The 20,452-nt window shown below is 39.0% G+C and overlaps 1 protein-coding gene across 4 annotated transcripts in view; it reads right to left on the reverse strand.

Moving 5' to 3' along the window:
• The window catches only part of SH3D19 (SH3 domain containing 19), a 170,335-nt gene that overhangs the window by 53,351 nt on the left and 96,532 nt on the right, over positions 1 to 20,452 (reverse strand). The gene's annotated exons all lie outside the window — the stretch shown is intronic.

Raw genomic sequence — 20,452 nt, forward strand, 5'->3', positions numbered from 1 at the left:
TTCCTGAATGCTCTTAAAATTTAAATTATTTTTGATCTTATTAAATTTACACTTGTGGCAATCGGTATAAATCCTCTTGCTGTTTCTTAGGTAGAGAAGATAAAACTTTGGGAAGATGTGGTAACAGATCAGTTCATTTTATGGGAGGGACACTTTAAGAATATACTATTTTGACAGACCAAACAAAAACAACACTACAGGAGGTCTCCAAGGGCATGAAACTAGGACTGTAATATAAAAATGTGTTTTCAGCAATACTGATTTTATGTTATCTTAGATTTTAAAAAATTCAAGTATGATCAACAGTTACAGTATCAGGTGTACAACATAATGATACATACTCAGTGCTCATCAGTGTACTCTACCCCTTCACCTACTTCATCCATCCTCTCACCCACCTCCCTTCTGGCAGCCACCAGCTTGTTCTCTGTATTTAAGATCTCTCTCTCTTTTTTTTTTTTATCTCTAATTTATTTGTTTTGTTTCTTCAGTTCCACATATGAGTGTAACATCAGTATTTGTCTTTTCTCTGACTGACTTATTTCACTTAGCATTATACCCTCTAGCTCCATCCATGTTGGCTAGATAAGCAATGCTCATTTTTATTTTTATTTTAAGTTTATTTACTTTTGAGTAATCTCTACACTCAATGTGGGACTCAAACTTACAACTCCGAGATCTAGAGTTGCATGCTCTGCCGACTGAGCCAGCCAGGTGCCCCAACAATGCTCTTATTATTATTTTTTTAAGATTTTATTTATTTATTTTAGAGAGAGAAGGAGAGACAGCACAAGTAGGAGGGGCTGAGGGAGGGAAGGAGAGAGCCTGATGCAGGGCTTTGATCACAGGACCCCGAGATCATGACCTGAGATGAAACCAAGAGTTGAACATTTAACCAACTACACCACCCAGACACCCCTTCCCCAAGCAATGCTCATTGTTAAAAACAGTTCTTGAAGGTTTTCTGTAAACAATTACTTGGGGGGGGGGGGGAATCACTGTAAGGTCATGTAGAAGAGTAACAGTACTAAAATATAAATAGGTTGACTGAAAGTTATAGGAGAAACTTCTGGGTGCAGAAGTGGAGAGACTCTGCATGTTAATATTGTGTCTGTTGATTCAGGTACAGTAATTAATAGAATCAAAATCACTATGTACAGGCAGGGCCAAAAAAAGCCAAAATTTCATGCATATGTCCAGGCAGAACATATGGATTGTTACTGAATGTCTATGTCATTATCTCCTTGCTTATTACCCCTGATTTGGTGGGATGTTATTATTTACAAAGCTGTGGTTGAAGGAGGAAGGTGAACTGATTGGGATAGAACATGGGGGTGTCTGAGTCAAAATGTCCCCCTCCCCAAAAAGATATGTTGAAATCCTAACCCCAGTACCTCAGAATCTGACCTTTTTTTGGAAACAGGGTCATTACAGATATAATTAGTTAAGATGAAGTCATACTGGAGTAGGGTGGTCCTAATCCAATGACTGGTGTCCTCAGAAGAAAACCATGTGAAGACAGACGCACAGAGAAAAGGCACCAGGTGACAATGAAGCAGAGACTGGAATGATGCAGCTACAACCCAAGCAACGCCAAAGACTGTCCACCAACCACCAGAAGCTAGCAAGAAGCAAGGAAGGACTCCCCTATGGATTTCAGAGAGAGATTCCCCTATGACACCTTGCTTTCAGACTTGTAGCCTCCAGAGCTGAGAGACAATAAATTTCTGTTGTTTTAAGTCACCTAGTGTGTGGCACTTTGATAGGGCAGCCCTGGGAAACACGTGTGGGGTCTTCTGGGCGCTGATTTGATGTGATAATTCATTGAGCTGTTTACTTTGTACATATATGCTACACTTCAATAGAAAGCTGGGGCAGGGGACATGAGAGGGTGGTAGAAACCTTCGCACAAAACAGAATTCTGACTGAGGTCTGCCCAGGTTCTACAATTCTCAAGATTTACAGCATCACGTTTAGGCTAGCTCTATAAACCAACCAACCAGCCCACCAACCAACCAACCAACTAATCAGTATCTTACGTCTAAAACAGCATTTTTCCAAACTCTGAAGTTCTCCTTTCTAGGTTAACAGGTTCTGTAGTAGGGAAAATAAAAAAGGAGGCAAAAGATGGCTCTTTTTTCTCCATTTGCATGCAGAGCAAAAGCTATAGGTGAAGGTTCCACTCTATTTTTTTTTTAAGTAAGATTTTATTTATTTATTTGAGAGAGAAAGAGACAGAGCATGAGCGGGACTGGGGGCGAGGGGAGGAGGCAGAGGGTAGAGGGAGAAGCAGACTGTCCACTGAGCAGGGAGCCTGACTTGGGGCTCGATTCCAGGACCCTGAGATCATGACCTGAGCCAATGCAGATGCTTAACCGACTGAGCCACCCAGGCGCCCCTCCATCTGTGTTAGTCTTAAGAGAAACCCTCATGGGAGTTCTCCCTCAGCACGAGCTCAGGTTCATGTCTTAGCTGGGAACCTCCAGGAAGATGGCCACTGTGGGACAGTAGACATGGCCACAGAACCACTGATCAGAAGTGCAAGCAGCAGAGCCTGGTGGTTCAAAGAGTTGGTTCTAAAGTCCAACTGTTCATACGTACTCCTGCTGCCTCCACACACTAGCTGGTGTGATTTCGTGCAAATTACTTAGCTTTTCTTCTCATTTCCTCATGTATAAAATCAGTAATAACTTAACTCTGTCATGAGGTTGTTGTGAAGAGTAAGAGGGAAAATCCATTAAAGCATCTTACACTGGGCCTGGAACAAAGTGTGTGTTCAGTACACACTATTGTTATTGCAGCTTTATCACTGTTGATGTCTGTAATCTTTAGAGACATCACAAAGCATCTGACAACACACACAACCCTTGACAGGTTCTCACGTTGGGGTGTGGTATCACACAGCAGGCCTAACCGTTTATGTTTTTAAAGATTATTTTCTTTGAGATTTACTCTGCTCTCCTCTGGTTTCTGTTGTTCTGATGGAGCCTGAGCCTAGGCCGCCAGGCAAAACAAAGGACTGCCAAAGTGCATCTTCACTCCCTTCTACACGTATGAAGCCATGTCCTGGCCCTCGGCAGAGCTGGTCTGGAGCTTCTGCCTTCTGCTCTTCAAGTACCGCTGCCCTTTCTTCTTGGTGGGACAGATAAAACCACTCCTGCCATGTGACGAAGACCCTTGCAGGAGAGAAGTGAAGGGTCAGGGGACGCAGCTTTCAGATTCTGAGAAGAACCAAAAGCTGTGGTCAAGACAGGATAGTGTCAGGTCTAAGTCCTCATGACTTATCTTCCTCCAGGCCTCTGGGGGTGCCCCCTAGCTGTTCAGAGTCCCCTTCTATCCTTTCTTCCCACTCTTCTAAAATAAGCCCTTTTTAGGCTGTGCTGTAGGGTCACTGTCTACTACCGTGTTTGCACACAGCCTTAGTGTTATGGTGTTTTTAAGAAAGAAAATTGCATCTTAAGAGAGCTTAACCTAACGAAATGAATTTCTAGTAAGATTTCAGCAATGAAGATAATGATGAAAACTGTTTATTATTACATGTGCCAAACACACGATCTTTTTTTTACAAATGGAAAACAACAAGGCGTAGAGGTTAGGTGTTGTGTCTGCAGTCACATAACTGCGGTAAGTGGCAGAACCAGATGTGAATTTACCCCCATCTGACTACAGTCCACAAGTCTATAATTCATGCTTGAGTGGGTGGGGAAAAGTTTCTAAATGCTTGACAAAGTTCAAGAGGTAGGCAGGTACCCTCAAGAATAAAGTGAATCCAAAAAATTTCACATTGGAGTCGCCTCCAGACTCTGCAGATGCGGGAGAAAACAAAACAAAAGTTGCTAGGTATGACATTTTGATATTGTCAAAACCAGCAAAGCAAACCATAATGGTCACTCTTAATCTCACCTAAGAAAATCCAATTGGATCATGTTTTATTTATCATAATGAAACAGAGTCTAAAAAAATTTATTTATTCATTATTCATCCATCCATCCATCCATTTATTTATTTATAAATATTTTATTTATTTGTCAGAGAGAGAGAGACAGAGCACAAGCAGGGGGAGCAGCAGGCAGAGGGAGAGGGAGAAGCAGGCTCCCGGCCAACCAAGGAGCCCGAGCGAGACTTGATCCCAGGACTCTGGGATCATGACCTGAGCCAAAGGTAGACACTCAACCGACTGAGTCACCAAGGCGTCCCCTAAAACATATTTATACAACTTTCAAAGCAACAGCTTATTTCCAAGTTTTAAATAATTTCCCCTGCCCCCTCTCTTTGATGAGGAAAACTGTTTCCACAAACCAGTACATGAAGTTGTTGGATTTGGCTAGTTTGGTACACAAATCAGAATAACACCTGCAAGTGTCCATCATGATTATCCCATCTGGTTCTGGAGCTCCTTCTCTGTGCAGAAGCAACAGAATATACAGTTAAAAATACATTCTTTGTAAAAACAGCTGAACGTGGTTTGAGCACAGCATATAAAGAAGCCATGGTACGATATAAGGGACTGGAAGTCAAATGCCGTGTCAAAGTGAGAACATGCTATAAAGGTAAGTGCTGATGCCAGGCACCACCAGCCAGGTTAAACACCAAGAATCTATGGGTCAAGGATATGACAGCAAAGTGTCTCAAAAGCAAGTAAGAATTTATCGGGGACATCTCCCCATACAAGCATTGCTGACCGCAGCTGGTCTTTATGTACCAACCATGGTATTTGTGCCATGCCTGACTTTAAAAAAGCATTTATGAATAAACCCTGGAGTGCCAGTATTCATTCATTCTTTCTCTCTCTCTCTCTCTCTTTCTTTCTTTCTTAGATTTTATGTATTTATTTGACAGAGAGAGAGAGACAGCCAGCGAAAGAGGGAACACAAGCAGGGGGACTGCGAGAGGAAGAAGCAGGCTCCCAGCGAAGGAGCCCAATGTGGAGCTCGATCCCAGGACTCTGGGATCACGCCCTGAGCCTAAGGCAGATGCTTAATGACTGAGCCACCCAAGCGCCCTGCCAGTATTCTTTCTTAAGACTGTGCGCTGATCCACATGTTTAGGAACAAAATATATTGATGATATAACTGACACTAATATTTGATGAGATAAATAATGAGTGGAGGTGGGGAAGATAGAGGTGAGCAAGAGGAGGTTTCTGGAAGTGCCAGGAAGGCAATGGAGAAGTCTGGGGTGTCTTAGTTATGCATGCAATTATTCATCTATGGAGCTCTCACTGTGTACCTGGCATTATACCACAAACTGGGGACAACGAAATGAATTAGCAACTTCTGCCCTCAGGAAGAATGCAGTCATGTTGGTAAGATCAATAAATAAAAGATTAAACAAACATGAAAAAAAGGTTATACAAGGTATTGTAAGAGCTTGGAAGAGGGGTGTCTAAATTTAGCTCCAGGAGAGTTGAAGAAAACAGAGCTGATGCTTGAATAGAGCTACTGCAATGTCTCATCCTTGGCGCTACTGGCATCTGTTAAGGATGAGGGGTTGTCCTAGTTATGACAGGATGATTGGCAGCATCCCTGGCCTCTACCTACTGGATACCAAAGGCGTACTTCCTCCCACTCACTGCCAGCTCTGACTATCCAAAATGTCTCCAGACATTGCCAAATGTCCTCTGGGCGGGTAGTGGGGACGGGAGAATCACTCTCACTTGAGAACCACTAAGTTAGTGGCAACAAACCAGAGTGATAGGATTAATATGGATGCAAAGGAAGCTGTCATTAATGGTTGCCAAGTTGATGGTGGCAGTAGTGGGATAAAACTGGGGCTGAATGTGAAAGAACAGGACAAAGGCAATGAGAAGGTGAGAAGAAAAAAGTAAAAGGAATTTCTAGCACCAAGAACAGTTTTAGAAGGGTGGTACTCTGGTTAAACCAGGTGAAAAAAATGAGTCTTTCTCTGACGGAACATGGAAGCACAGTCATTTTATGAAGAAAAAAAAAAAAAGAAAAAGAAAAAAAAAACCCTTTCTAAGTCAGATGTTTATAAATCAAGGATTGCCTGCACTTAAAAAAAAGAAAAAAGAAAAAAGATATTTTAGGACTGCAGTAAGCAAAAGTCCTTGACTTGCTCCATTTCAAAAAACAAAACCCCAAACCCAAAATACCTTACACATATTTTTATAAACAAAGCCTTGGGACAACCCTGATTTACTTCTCAGAACAGAAAGCAATAATGTTACATCATAACAAACCCCATGTTTTCATCTTGTGTATCAAACTTTTATCATCTTATGTTACCTGCTAGGATAAGGTAATATTGTGTAATGGGAGAAGAAACTATGAGTTAGTAAATAATATTGTGCTACTGAGACAAATATAGAGCTATAATGCCATTTTAATAATGTCTAAATTAATATCATCATCATAATCTGATAAAATGGAAAAGAATAGTGTATTACTTGAAACTAATGAACACAAATTAACCTACTAGTTCTAAAACTCTGATGAACCTCCCCAGTTTGAAGACTGGGTATATAGCAAGGGGGTGAATTCCTTCTTAAGAATTAGAGAATAAAGATTAGTAAAGAAAAATAATTGAGATCCAACCAGAATGGCTTTTGCTAAAGCTAAAAACTGTAACAAAACTACAAAATATTTCTATTAATACTCTGAAAAGCTTTAGGGAAAAAGTTATAGAGTTCTGATTTCACTTTTTTATCACCACTGACAGCTCAATTATAGTAATTAAGTTCTATGATACAACACCAAGTTACACCAGGAATTTTTCTACTTAGTCTTAAGACAAGCAAATCATATGTGCAACCTTTATTTACACAGTTTCAGAACAAATAAAGCCAATACATATTAAAGTGAGCTTTCATTAACACACTTTACAGATTATAAATTTGTAAAATGAGTTTTTTGGTTTTTTTTTTTTTAAGATTTATTTAGGGGCGTCTGGGTGGCTCAGTCGGTTAAGTGTTTGCCTTTGGCTCAGGTCATGATCCTGGGGTCCTAGAATCGAGTCCCCATCGGGGGTCCTTGCTCAGTGGGGAGCCTACTTCTCCTCTGCCTTCCGTGCCCCCTGTTTTTTCTAAAGAAAGATTTATTTATTTATTTGAGAGAAAGAGAGAGAAGAGGGAGCAGAGGGAGACAGACTCCCCACTAAGTGGGGAGCCCAATGCAGAGCTCGATCCCAGGACCCTAAGATCATGACCTGAGCCGAAATCAAGAGGCAGATGCTTAACCAACCGAGCCACCCAGGCACCCCTGTAAAAGGAATTCGATTAATAATCATATCTGTCAGCATAAAGAATATGGAGGCGGACAGAGAAAAAGCAAACAGGATACATGATGTACCTACTGGGGCATCATGACTGTAGTGGGAAGAATACAGAACTTGAAGCCAGCCAGAGACCTGCTTTCATATTTCCAATTTACTTATTTGCTGGAATTGTTTTATCTGTAATATGAAGATATGTCTATCTTTTGACTTGTTACTAAGATTGAATTAAAACACTGTATAAAATACACAGCACAGTGCTTGGCACGTATTACTGTCTCAAAAAATGTTACTTGTATTTCCTACCCTATTTTCCAATACACAATTTTGTCTAGTCCATAATTATATAAAGCCCAAATCTGGGGGGCTATCCTGCCAACACCAGTTGAGTTACCCTATAGTTATCATAACACTACCTTATAAATTCAAATAACTGACCATTTGCATTTCAGTTGCAATTATTATTTACTGCCTACAACCCTTCTGAGATTCACAATGCATACTTCTCATAAACCTATTTCCTACCAAGCCGAAGCAGTAACAAAGCCAAGAGAACAAAACAGACAAGCTTTTATGAGCACTGTATTATCCTTACTGAAAACACAGATCTCTAGTTCTTTCCCTCACCCTTTCCATGATGGTTTTCACAAAATGGACATGGTGATCAGTAAGTAGCTCTAAAGAGCTTCGTATTTCTTTAGCTCTATTAAACAAAAAAAAAATCCCACAAGTGTTCAAATATCCTGGAAGAAGCTTTCAAGTCTACTATTAATAACTACGGTACATTTAAAATTAGAATATGTTGCCCTGTCCTTCCCAATTCTTTGTTTTCTCTGTTTTTCCCCCCTACACACAAATGTCTTGTCTTCCTAATTAGACTGCCAACTTCTCAAAGGGAGAGACTCTCTTTTACTTATTTTTATAGTGCAAGTCAGTGGAACTGTATCATGTGTTCACTAAACTCATATGAACTCAATACTACTCACAGAGAGAAATAAATATAATTTGAATAGTACAGGCAATCCCACCTACACTTTACTTAATAAGCAAATTCCAAATAATTTTGCGGCTGGTTTTGTTCTGTTGGTCTTTATCCCCAGTTACATCTTGTTGTATGCTCACTTTGCTAAGAGTGTCTGGGTCTAATATTTAACAATAGGTATTTTTCATGCAAATATCACCTTGATGAGCATCTGGTACTCACTAGATGGAAAAGTGGCCAGGTTTGCCTTAAGAAATGGTACATTAGACTCCAACATGGCACCTAATTTGGCCACAAACATTGTACTTCAAGTGTCGATTAATGGAATTTCAGGGGTCAATCTGCCTAATCACACCTTTTCATTGTACTCTTTCTTTAGAACCTGTCTCTTTATTATTTAAACTCCTGGTAATTCCCAACTAATAAGCAGCACCAAATCTTCACTGGTGTGCTAAATTTAATACCATGTATAATACACAATAACATACAGTGATATTAATCAGGAAAAACTTATCTGAGTAGGTTACCGTGTATGACGTAGAACACATACGAATTATTTCGAGAGCATATATAGGGCATGTTTACTCGGTACCAAAGAAAGGCGGTATTTACTGTAACACGTGACAACAGAATCTTTAACCTCGTCAAATGTGAACACAAAAAAAGGGTGAAAACTAATGATCTGAAGTGTGACTGTGTTCAATAAACATCTACTGAATAAACCAAGGTATTAATAACCAAAATGTATTTTTTCTAGGGTTATAGACTTCCTCCACAGTCTACCTAAAGTGATCTGTAGAGAGAGTTTAACAGAAAACCTAGAAAGACAAAAAGAGCTAAAACCTAATCCTCTCTTTTCTGGATATATAGCATAAAATTTATTTATAAATTTTATGATTAGAAGTTATTTGTTAGTAAAAGGCAAAAAGAGATAGCATAGTTGTTTTTTTTTTTTTTTTAAGATTTTATTTATTTGTTAGAGAGTGCACACACGCACAAGCAGGGGGAGCGGCAGGAAGAGGGAGAAGCAGGCTCCCTCCTGAGCAAGGAGACGGAGGGAGGTGGGACTTGATCCCAGAACCCCAAGATCATGACCTGAGCCAAAGGCAGACGCTTAACCGACGGAGCCACCCAGGCGTCCCGGGAGAGCATAGTTCTAAAAGGGGATCCATTATATGCCAGGAAAAAGAGAGGAGAATAAGAAAATATTAGACAAATATAAGGCAGCTGCAGTTTGAAACACCCCAATAATATTCAGAGACTGATTTTTCAAATTTTGTTTCATTAGCTGGTTACTTCTGTATTTTTGGCCAAACACAGCATTCACTTAACTGTTAAGAGTAAATATTAATTTTCAGGAAATTTAATGCTTACGCTATTCCAGGTATTATGCTAAGTACCAAAGAAACAAGATCAACTAGGACATGGACCCTGCCCATAAGATGTTCATAGTCTAATCAGAAGCCTACAGACAAGAGAAGAGCTTGCGATCTGCGTTTCGGTTTTTCTTAAAATCAGGACTTTCATACACTTTTTACCTTTTATTAAGTATTCTGGTGTGTTATTTCCTCTACTAGACTATAGAGTCCTTCTCAGGCAATGCACATATTGCAATGTTGTTAAACCTTATATTAAAAAAAAAATTATGGCAAATTTTAAAAATTATAGCAATTTTTAAAGTCCTTTCGGCATGTTCAGATTCTGTGCCATATAATATTTTAGATCATCTGTAAAGAACAAGTCTTCTAAAAACAACTGACTCATCCAATTATACCCTATTTAACAATGACTTTTAAAGAATGTAAAGAGACGTTCTTAAAAAAAAAAAAAAAAAAGGAATAGAATAGAAAACCCACACCCTTGTCTAAAACCTGTCATCCTGGTTTCCAAAACTATATGCATTGGAGCTTCCACCTAAAAAGGTTGACACATCCCTTTGGACACTTCCTTAATGGACGTTCAAGGAAAACCTGGTATAAAGTCCCGTGACAGACATGAGACTGGCATGGGACCCTACCTGGCAAGAGAAATCAGAACATGGAAAGTCTGGCAGAAACCCAAAGGGTCACTGGTCATACTACAGAAGGAAAAATTAAAAGCAGATGCTCCCTACATTACAGTCCATATACAGAGTCCTAACACCTATGTAGTAAGAAACAAACATAAGTAAAAAAGCCCTCTGTCCAAAGATGAAAGAATACTCAGGGAGAAAAGAAAGGAAAAAGTTTCTCAAAACCTACTAGTTTATCTCTCACCTACCTGGAAACATCTGCTTTATGGTGTTTGTTTTTTACTAAATATATATAAATATTCCAATACGTTGGTTTGCATCAAAACACATAATCTACTTTTGTTTTCCCTTGGTTCTATGATGCAAAATGATAGAAGATAGTGGGATGTAGAAAGTGTAATGACACCGCCTCCCACACTTGCTGCTGTGAACTCAGAGGCATACCTGGTAACACTCTCGATGTGAGAGTTAGAGAAGAGCTCTTAATTCTTACATTTCTGGCTATAACTTTTAGTTATCTTTTTACTTCCCTAATGCATGAACAAATCTAATACTTAAAAATTACCTGAGATTAACTGTCCTTATAAGGACACTGAAAATCAAAGAAACATATAAATGGGTAAGAAAATGACAATACCTGATTAATAAATTATTTTAACTTTAGGTCATGTAAAGGATACAGGAAAGGGCAGGAAGGATGGAAAGATGAAAAGTGGAATTAGACTCCATATACAACCTGATAAATCTATTGAAGTAAAAGTGGGGGGATTAATTATTTAGTGGAGATACAATTAGTATAGACCAGTATTTCTGGGTTTTGTTTTGACATCATTCCTGACCCATTCTGAATTGTTCAGTACTGAAACCTAGAAGACATAACCGCATAGCACAGGTACCTGGTATTTCTTGATGATGCGCAATCAAAATCAGCACTAAAACTCAAAAGTTTTAGAAGCAGCTGATATTTGGACATGAGTTAGCAACAAAATATGTTAAAAACAAAGATGTGTGCATGTATATGAATATTTGGAAAGATGTCTTAACCTTAGCATTCCAATGAGACCAAATTCATCTCAATTAAAACTGAGCATCTTATGGGCAGGGTCCATGCCCCAGTATAATATTCTCTTATAAAAAATAAAACCTTACTATGTAAAAACATATGAAAAATCAGAGGGTTTAGTAGAAGGCAGCAGAGAAATAAAAAAGGTGAGACACATGATTCTGTTTCTACATTCTTTATGGGATTAAAATAACACTGCCTCAAGGGATGATAGTTTGCTGTTTTTCATTGCAAAAACAAATACATACTTTAAGCATCTGAAACTGATCAAAATATTAACTAAGTGATGCTTCCAACAAGTTAGAAAGAAATTAGGTCAGTTTGAAACCCTGACTTTAAAATCTAAAAATGGTATTACTTCTTCAATGTTAGCTCTATTTTTATTTACAATATTAAAGCAGATAGTTTTAAAAAGCCAGATTTAAATGTTATTAATAAAAATAATAAAAATTATTAAGGTTATAGGATGCTACAAGATTTTTCTAACACTAACAACTTTTTTCAGTATCTTTTAAAGGAGAGTGCCGTAGCCACCCATCTCTTACCTTTGTAATCTCCTGATCAAGGTATTATGTTGGCTAAGCCCTTCCTTTTGCCCTTTACAAAATGCATTACATTTCTATCTTTTCATCAAATCTTGGTAATATCTAAAGCAGAATCGACTTAATCAATGGTGGAGGAATTAACAATGAAGCAATAAACATACATAAAACAGCAAAACCTAACCAATGTAATTTCATACATTAAAGACCTTAAAGAAGGCCTTTATTTTACTAAAACAAGTAATTTTTTGAAGTTTTTATTCAAATTCCAGTTAGTTCATCTACAGTGTAGTAGTAGTTTCAAGTGTACAATATAGTGATTCAGCATTTCCATACATCACCCTGTGCTCATCACAACAAGCATACTCCTTAACCCCCATCACCTATTTCACCCATCCCCTGCTCACCTCCCCTCTGGTCACCATCAGTGTGTTCTCTGTAGTTAAGAGTCAGTTTCTTGATTTGCCTCTCTCTGTTTCCCTCTTTGCTAGTTTGTTTTCTTTCTTAAATTCCACATATGAATGAAATCACACGGTATTTTTGTCTTTCTCTGATGACTTACTGAACTTGGCATAATACTCTTTAGCTCCATCCATTTCATTGCAAACGGCAAGATCTCATTTCTTTATGGTTGAGTAATATTCCATTGCACGTATACACCACATCTTTTTGCTGTCTCAGATCTAGGGTTAGTATTAGGGCTTAGAGCCAAGGTTGGATTAGGGTTAGGTTTAAGAGTTAGAGGTTAGCAGGGTTCTGGTTTGTGCCTGGCATCCTGCAATCCAGAGACCTCTTCAGTGAGTAAAACCAGGCTTTGCTGGCAGCGAAGAATAGACATGGCAGAGATCTACTTAGCTGAAGCAAGGAGGGGCTTGGGGCTCTAAATACTCTTCTTTAAATAGAAGCAAATTTTTAAAAATTCATTTAACCGAGTCCTTCAAAAAGAGGCAGTTCTTAAAAGAGTTTCTGTTAAAGCCAAAGGCTTTGACCAAGAATGTAAGACAGAACACAAACAGCTGAGTTCATTCTAACAACACATGGATTTGTTCTCTGGTAATTCGAACAGAAATTTCAACAGTGAGTAGGCATGAAAACTTTTACTGCAAATATTCAATAACTTCTCCATTATATAAGGAGTGCAAGCAGTGTGCACATCAGCAAATATCTATTTTTTGCAAAGCCACTGGAAAACTTTACCACTGGACAGCAACAATATATGTGGTAGCTAAAGGACCTTAAAGTCTTTTAAAATTATGACTATACATAATTATATGAAATTCCCCAACAGGTACAGCAATAGACCGGCACAGGCTGGGGAGCAGAGGAGCAGATTTTAGGATACATTTATGTACTTGAGGATATACCTTCATTTAAGGGTACGACTGCATTAAGACTGTCGGCACTAAGTCCACCTGCCCTCAAACACGTCGTTCTATATTTACAGGATTCAAAAAGACTCACAGAGTACAGTGTGCCTCCTGTAAGCGTCAGGAGGAGGCAGAAAGGAGGGGAACAAGAAGATGACAGAAGAGGAAGTAGGACAGAACCGCAGGAATGGGGTCCAGCTGAACAAAAGAGGGAGCACTGCATGTGGACGAGGGAAACAAGGCTTCCAAACACTCTCCAGATAAGGACTCTGCCTGAGGAAGGATGAAGCCCACACTGGCGCCACATTCTGAAATACACCACCTGCCACACGGGAGATTTATGCCGCCCCTGTTCTCACTCATTCTCTCCTCCTGCGCTTACACTGGAGACGAGAGGCATTTTATTGAGCTGCTCTCACCAGTCCCGCTGAAACGGCTCTGCAGTCTGTGGCAGAGACACAACTGGTATGAGAATTTACTTCTGTAAGATAGATACACAGATCCCCAAACCGAATATTTAGTATGAGCCCATTATTTTTAAAAAAGTGATTAAAAATGCCTTCTTTTAAAAATCTTTAAAAAACCTTAAATGTGTGTGTATACATACACATATATGTACACACATATACACATACAAATATGTACTCTATATATGTATTTTTTATTTTCTACTATGTAAGAAAAATGAGAACCTATCTACCCAGTGCTGTGAAGCCAGCTCATACTGGCTTATGAGAGCTGACAAATTTTCAGAAATTTTGCAGGCCAATTGTTAGACATAGCCATTATTAAAAACTGTATAAACGTACATACATTATAGGCACTTAACAATTCACGAGTCACACAAAAACAAACGTAATAAATACTCAAAACTTATTTCCTAATTATTTTACATTTTACTGTTCTCTATGCTCTTGAGGTTATTTATACCTATTACGTCTGTATGGTGGAAATACTATATAACGAGGTGCTACGGAGCAACTCTTTCTAATTCACCGTAAGTGGTGTCATATCCGTAGCTTGAAATTGTCTACGGCTGGGGTGTTTACAAACAAAAATTGGCAAACCAGCGCTTATCATTTTACTGATTGTTTAGATTTAAGAAAGTGATGGAGAAAATGTTAATGCAGATCCAACATAAAAGCATGTTTTGTTTGTAGAGGTTACATTATGAATAGCAGAAACACTGAGGAAACATTCTTCCAATATTTGAATACTATGATCTGAATCCGCAAAGAAGTTGCTCAGGTCATCAACCAAACAAGCGGAAATTCTGACATATGTTTCGGTTGTCTCACTTTCATCTTACTCATTAACATAAACAAAAGTATCAACCAACATTCATACTGGGAATTACACTCAAAGAGCTGCTTGTCAGGCATTCAGCAGCACACCACCGCATATGCCCAAAATGTTAACAACTATAGTCATTTCTCAAAGGCACAGAATTATGATTTGCTATCTACCTATTTTTCTGTATTTTCCAAGTTTTATGTAATAGACATTATTGTTTTTATAAGTTATCTTTAAAAAAAGATTTGCTGTAGCAAAAAACAAAACAAAAAGTAATAGATTCATGGGATGCCTGGCTGGCTCAGTCAGTGGAGCATACAACTCCTCATCTCGGGATTGTGGGTTTGAGCCCCACACTGGGTGTAGACACTACTTAAGAAAATTAGATTTAAAAGGTTCATGTCAAATTTATGACTTTTGAATAATTAAGCTGCATGCAAACCATCACATAATCAATCACCTTCTGGAAATAGTAGGAGGAGATGAAATCAAGACGCCATCGTCCCAGCGTCCTAGCACAAACAGTAGCATGCCTGTAACTTCAAAACAACTTACAAAAAGAAAACCATATTTCACAGATCTCTAGTGGTTCCAGCATGAAATAAAAAACTAAGGAGTTAATAATCAAATTAAGTGAACATAAACATTTAGAATTTAAAAATCACTGATCTTACTATTATTCTCTTAGTATATTCTATGTTCCAGGGATTCTCCTAGGTTCCAGGGAACTGGAGTAAAAAAGATGAGCCCCGGGTCTAGTTAAGCGGAGAAAACAGGAAAGTAAACAGGTAGTCTGTCTTTAAGTGGATAATTTTAATACAGATTAGGAAATGTGGAAACACCCAAGGATATCTGGAATCTTTAAAATACATGTCACGGATACAGAATCATGAATGTCAATTCAAATGAAATACAACTGACAGAGTAAAAATATAACCAAGTTTTTAAAAATAATAAAATAGATTCTCAGTGGCAAGACAGTGCAGATACAAATAGTAACATTTATCTCCTTGCAGCACCCAAGCCAAAGTCACTCCTCAAATCTCACAGCCTGTCCAGTGTTGGCATTTTCAGAACTGGCTTGGCATGATGGTCCAGACTTAGATCAAACTTCTAGTGGCACTCAAGATCATTCTGCTCACACCTACAACCAATGGCTGTCACCTTAAGAATGTCTGTAAGATGCCCAAGTTGTTTCCGGGCCATGGCCCTTCCTGTTGTGAGAATTCCCAACAATAGAAATCAACTGAAATGAATGTGTATATGGGTAGATGGATGGGCAGGTAAGCAGGTTTGTCGGACAAACAGGCAGATGAATAGATGGATAAACCTTTTACTTAACAACCTTACTTTAGAAAAAGAAGATACATTATTTAGTCATTTGTACTATCTGTAGGTCCCACCTATCTAGGTAGCAAACATCCTTCCTATTTTATTAATGAAGTGGCAGGGAGAAGACAGCCTTTCCAAACACCTGAAGCTGGTGTCATAAAGTTACACACTTTGCTTCCAGACAGATACTCTGTTAAAACTGGGGCCACAATTTCCCTAGGAGACATATACAGCTGTTCTGGGCTGAGGTGAACCCAGTCAGATGATATCTGGGATTCTCTGTGGAATTTGGAAGCAAGAGAAGATGGAAACAAAAGAGGAAAGAGAAATGTAGCTGTTGGTGGTAGGCTTAGCATCTAAGACATTCTTCCAAACTCTACTTCAAATACTACCTCATTCCCACAAGCCACAACCCTGACACCAAGGGTCTCAGAAAGAATGGGTGGAATTCCCCTGAAGGGACAGTCAACAACAGCAGCAACCGTTCCCCCATCACTGCCACCAGGATGTGGAACAATCCTGGGAAGTAGGGTAGGGTAGCAGAGCTACCAGATGATTTCAGCAGCCTGAGAAGACAACAGTGTGTGAAGATAACCAACACACGAATACAAATCAGAGAGGTTTTCTCTGGCTCATTTATTTATTTATTTTTGCAAGTAGCCTCAAAAAGGAATACAGTTCTTGAGCTCCTCAGATTTCTAAATGTTTCTAGTCCTCCTGTCAAATCAAGAAACATTAACTCCTCATCTGTTCTGTATCAAACCTGGAGATACAAAAATGAACATAAGCCTTCTGGTGGGGAGCCAGACTTATAAACATATAAACTATAACACAAGATGATTTTTGCACCACCTAGAGTTATGCTGAAGTAATTAGGAAGGGATCATCAGTGTGTTCATTTTATTCCTGTGATATCAAAATGTTTCAAATAGTAACTTCGGTCCTGATTTAAAAGTTTAGCATAGGGGCGCCTGGGTGGCACAGCGGTTAAGCGTCTGCCTTTGGCTCAGGGCGTGATCCCGGCGTTATGGGATCGAGCCCCACATCGGGCTCCTCCACTGTGAGCCTGCTTCTTCCTCTCCCACTCCCCCTGCTTGTGTTCCCTCTCTCGCTGGCTGTCTCTATCTCTGTCAAATACATAAATAAAATCTTTAAAAAAAAAGTTTAGCATAAAGATTGTACTTGTATTTCCTTTAACTCTAACATTTCAAAAGTGTTTGGTTTCAAACTAGGACTTTCTATAGGAACAGTGACCTTCACCTCACTGAAGTAATTCAGCCTCGATCAGTTCATCTTATACACCTGGTGAAGCAGAATGAAAGATGCTCACTTGGCTAATATTGAATTGCTGCAACTTATTTTGTCACAGTAATTTTGTATGTATGTTTTTGGGGGAGGATCTTTTTTAAAATTGTAGAATTTTGTAATAGTTTAAAATTTATGGAAATGTTGAGTTTCCTTATACCCCACACCTACTTTCCCCTACTGTTCACATCTTACACTAATATGTGACATCTGTCACAATTACATATGTGTTTTTAAACACTCTGATCATGTAAACTCTACTTCTCCATGTTTTATTTGTGAGAGATTATAGAAGGTACTAGAAAAGATCTCCTACAGGAATTGGTGGAGCACTGAACTATAAACACCAAATGCAAGCATTGTTCCTCAGAACAACAAAAACACTGTCAAAACCCACACAATTCTTCTCAAGGCAAAGTCATGTCCAAACTGAGGTAAGGTCAAGCAGGCCTATTGATGGGACTTGCCACTTTGACTAGTTCCAAATAAAGAAAGAATACTTGGGGTGGTATTTTATAAAGAAGAGAATTTGCTAGTAAAGGAAGACAAATTCAGGAGACATGAAGACTGCTATCCTTAATAGAGTTTAAGTAAATCAGGATGGGGTGAAATTTCTGTAGACTTATTTTTTAGGGTTCCAATTCCCCAGAGTTAGTATAAACTATCTCAGTGCCTAGCAAAGTGCTTATCACACACAAATATTTGTTGAATATAAGTGAATCCCACTTTCAAGTATGTCATTGTACAGAAACCCCCGATACATCAGTTTGAGATCAAATCTGCATTCCTCTAAGACAGGACTCTTCCAACATCAGGCCTAACATAAATGCAAGTTGTGGTTTTGCCTGAGGCTTAAGAAGAGCAAATCTATGGGAGATCTGAAGGCTATATTCTCAACAATCACTATTTAAAAGTATAAAAGGTAAGTATTTCATTTAAATACTGAGATCAAGTCTCTTTTTTATGCAAGTATTAGGCCAGGGAGAAGAGGGGAAAGGTGAAAGCATCTGTTAGGTTAAGGCTACAAGTAAATTCATGAAGAATGAAGGACTTAGGACCAAGGATCCCTTTGATAGTCGTCAGACACAGCGAGTGGACTGTGTGAGGAGTTCAGAGGCATGAGGTCTAGTCTCAGCCCTGCCACTACTCACTTGGGAGCATAATCGCATCACTTGATGCAAACTTCCTCATCTCTAATATGACATTATTGGACTGGATGATCTCTTCTACCCACTACACTAAAATTTTTTAATATCAAACTTAAAAAAAACCTCCAAGATCCCAATTTCAATTCTACTTAGTAAGAATCAATCACTTAATCCAACTGGAGTGAAGGGAGTTGGACTTGGTAACAGATCCATTCTGATAATAACAACAGCCAACCTAACCTCAGCACTGTTTTTTGTTGTTTTTTTAAAGATTTTATTTATTTATTTGACAGAGAGAAAGACAACAAGAGAGGGAACACAAGCCAGGGGAGTAGGAGAGGGAGAAGCAGGCCTCCTGCTGAGCAGGGAGCCCAATGAGGGGCCGCTCCCAGGACCCCGGGATCATGACCTGAGCCTAACGACTGAGCCACCCAGGCGCCCCAAATGAGCACTGTTCTAATACCTCATATCTTTCAACTCACTTGATTCACACATCCACCCCTAGAAGTAGGTACTTTTATATCCCAAATTTACAGGTTGGAAAAAAGGTTTTATGTAATTTAAATGACCAAGGTCTCACAACTTGTGAATGATGAAGCCAAGATCTGATTTGAACTTGGACAGTCTGGCTCCAGAGCCGGAGTTCTTAGCTACTATGCTTCACTATCTCACAAAAAGGTCACCTACAACCAAATGCTGAGGCAAAATCACACACACACATACAAACACTTATGTAAGTGAGAATTGGGGATTAGTTAGTTACCAAGAAACCTTGAGAACTTGGCCTTCTTTCACCGAGTGTCCCATGGCTGGAAGATTTAAATCAGAAGCAACAGTGGAGGAAGGGAGAAGGTGTCTTGAAACATATTAGAAAACGAATTAAGACTTTCATCACTTCTGGGATTTACTCATAATATATAACATGTCAAGGAGCATATGCAAACAAATGTCTGGAAATTCACGGATCTGGATGTATTTTGTGTTGTTTTAGGAGATCCCGTATTAGAGAGTTTTATCCTTTGTTTTTCCTTTTGCTGGTGGAAGAAGACAAAAATGGTAGAGACCTCTGTTACTCACTAAGGCACAGATAGGGTGTCAGTTTTCATAAGACAAGCAATACATTTCCCTCTTCCCACAACATATTATGTGGGATTTGGTGTGTACATAAATACTTTAAAGCACTACTGTGCTCTGTTTTTTAAATATATTCATGGTACCCTAACCTATATGGAAATAAATCCTAAAATCAAGGCTATCATCTGGGATAGTCCTAAAGCCAAATGTATGCTAACGAGGTAATTTCCGTTTCTTAGTTACAATATTGTTATTGTTATTTCTTCTAACGGTATTAGATTATCCTGTGAGATTAAAAGAAACTGAACTGCCTTTAAACTCAAATTAAATAAAAGAGGTTTTAACCATGAGGACACAAGTATCTTGGGAATTCCCACAAACAGGAAATAGAGCTGAACTTCACACAACACTAGAAACAAGGCAGTTTCTTGCACAAGCTCTCATTTTTCCTTACTTTCTCTCTTGAGACCACACCATGTCTGCTTTACTCTTCAAATCTCCTGCTACAGTTGGACACTCAGTGCTTGTTCATCAGCATACATGCCAGTATTCATCAGTATGTATGTCCCACCAAGCCCAAATCTAAGTCATTTTCAAGGTCCAGAAATCCTGGCTCTCAGCTGTGTCTTTAGTCTAAAATTTCAGGAGAAACAACTTGATTATCACAGCATATAGGTCAGAAGTCCAACAGCTATGGCCAAATAGGGTGGGGCCATGTGGAAACACGCTCACAGGTGTGTACCCCTCATCTGCGAGGCAGTGCTCAGAGGGGCCGGCGCACGCCGGTAGAACTGTAAACACACTACATTATCTACACCGCATTATCACCCCATGGTGTCAAGAGCAGATACTGTCCAGGTCAAGGTATCTATGCAGGTATCAGTTATGTTCCTGGGTAGAATCCTGCCATGACTAGACACCCCCCAGTAGAAAAAATCATAGGATCCTAAAAATGCAACTGCACAGTTACTTAGGACAAAACAGATCAAACAGATCCATCAGAAAGAAATTCTGCGTTAGAGACACTTGAAGAGCACTGATCTTGAAAAGCAGAAAGAAAAATGAAACTCCTATCCAAGTGGGTTTCTTCTGCTTAACTGAGGTC

This window comes from Ursus maritimus, unplaced genomic scaffold (assembly GCF_017311325.1).
Source record: "Ursus maritimus isolate PB19 unplaced genomic scaffold, ASM1731132v1 scaffold_11, whole genome shotgun sequence".
NCBI classification, from domain to species: Eukaryota; Metazoa; Chordata; class Mammalia; order Carnivora; family Ursidae; genus Ursus; species Ursus maritimus.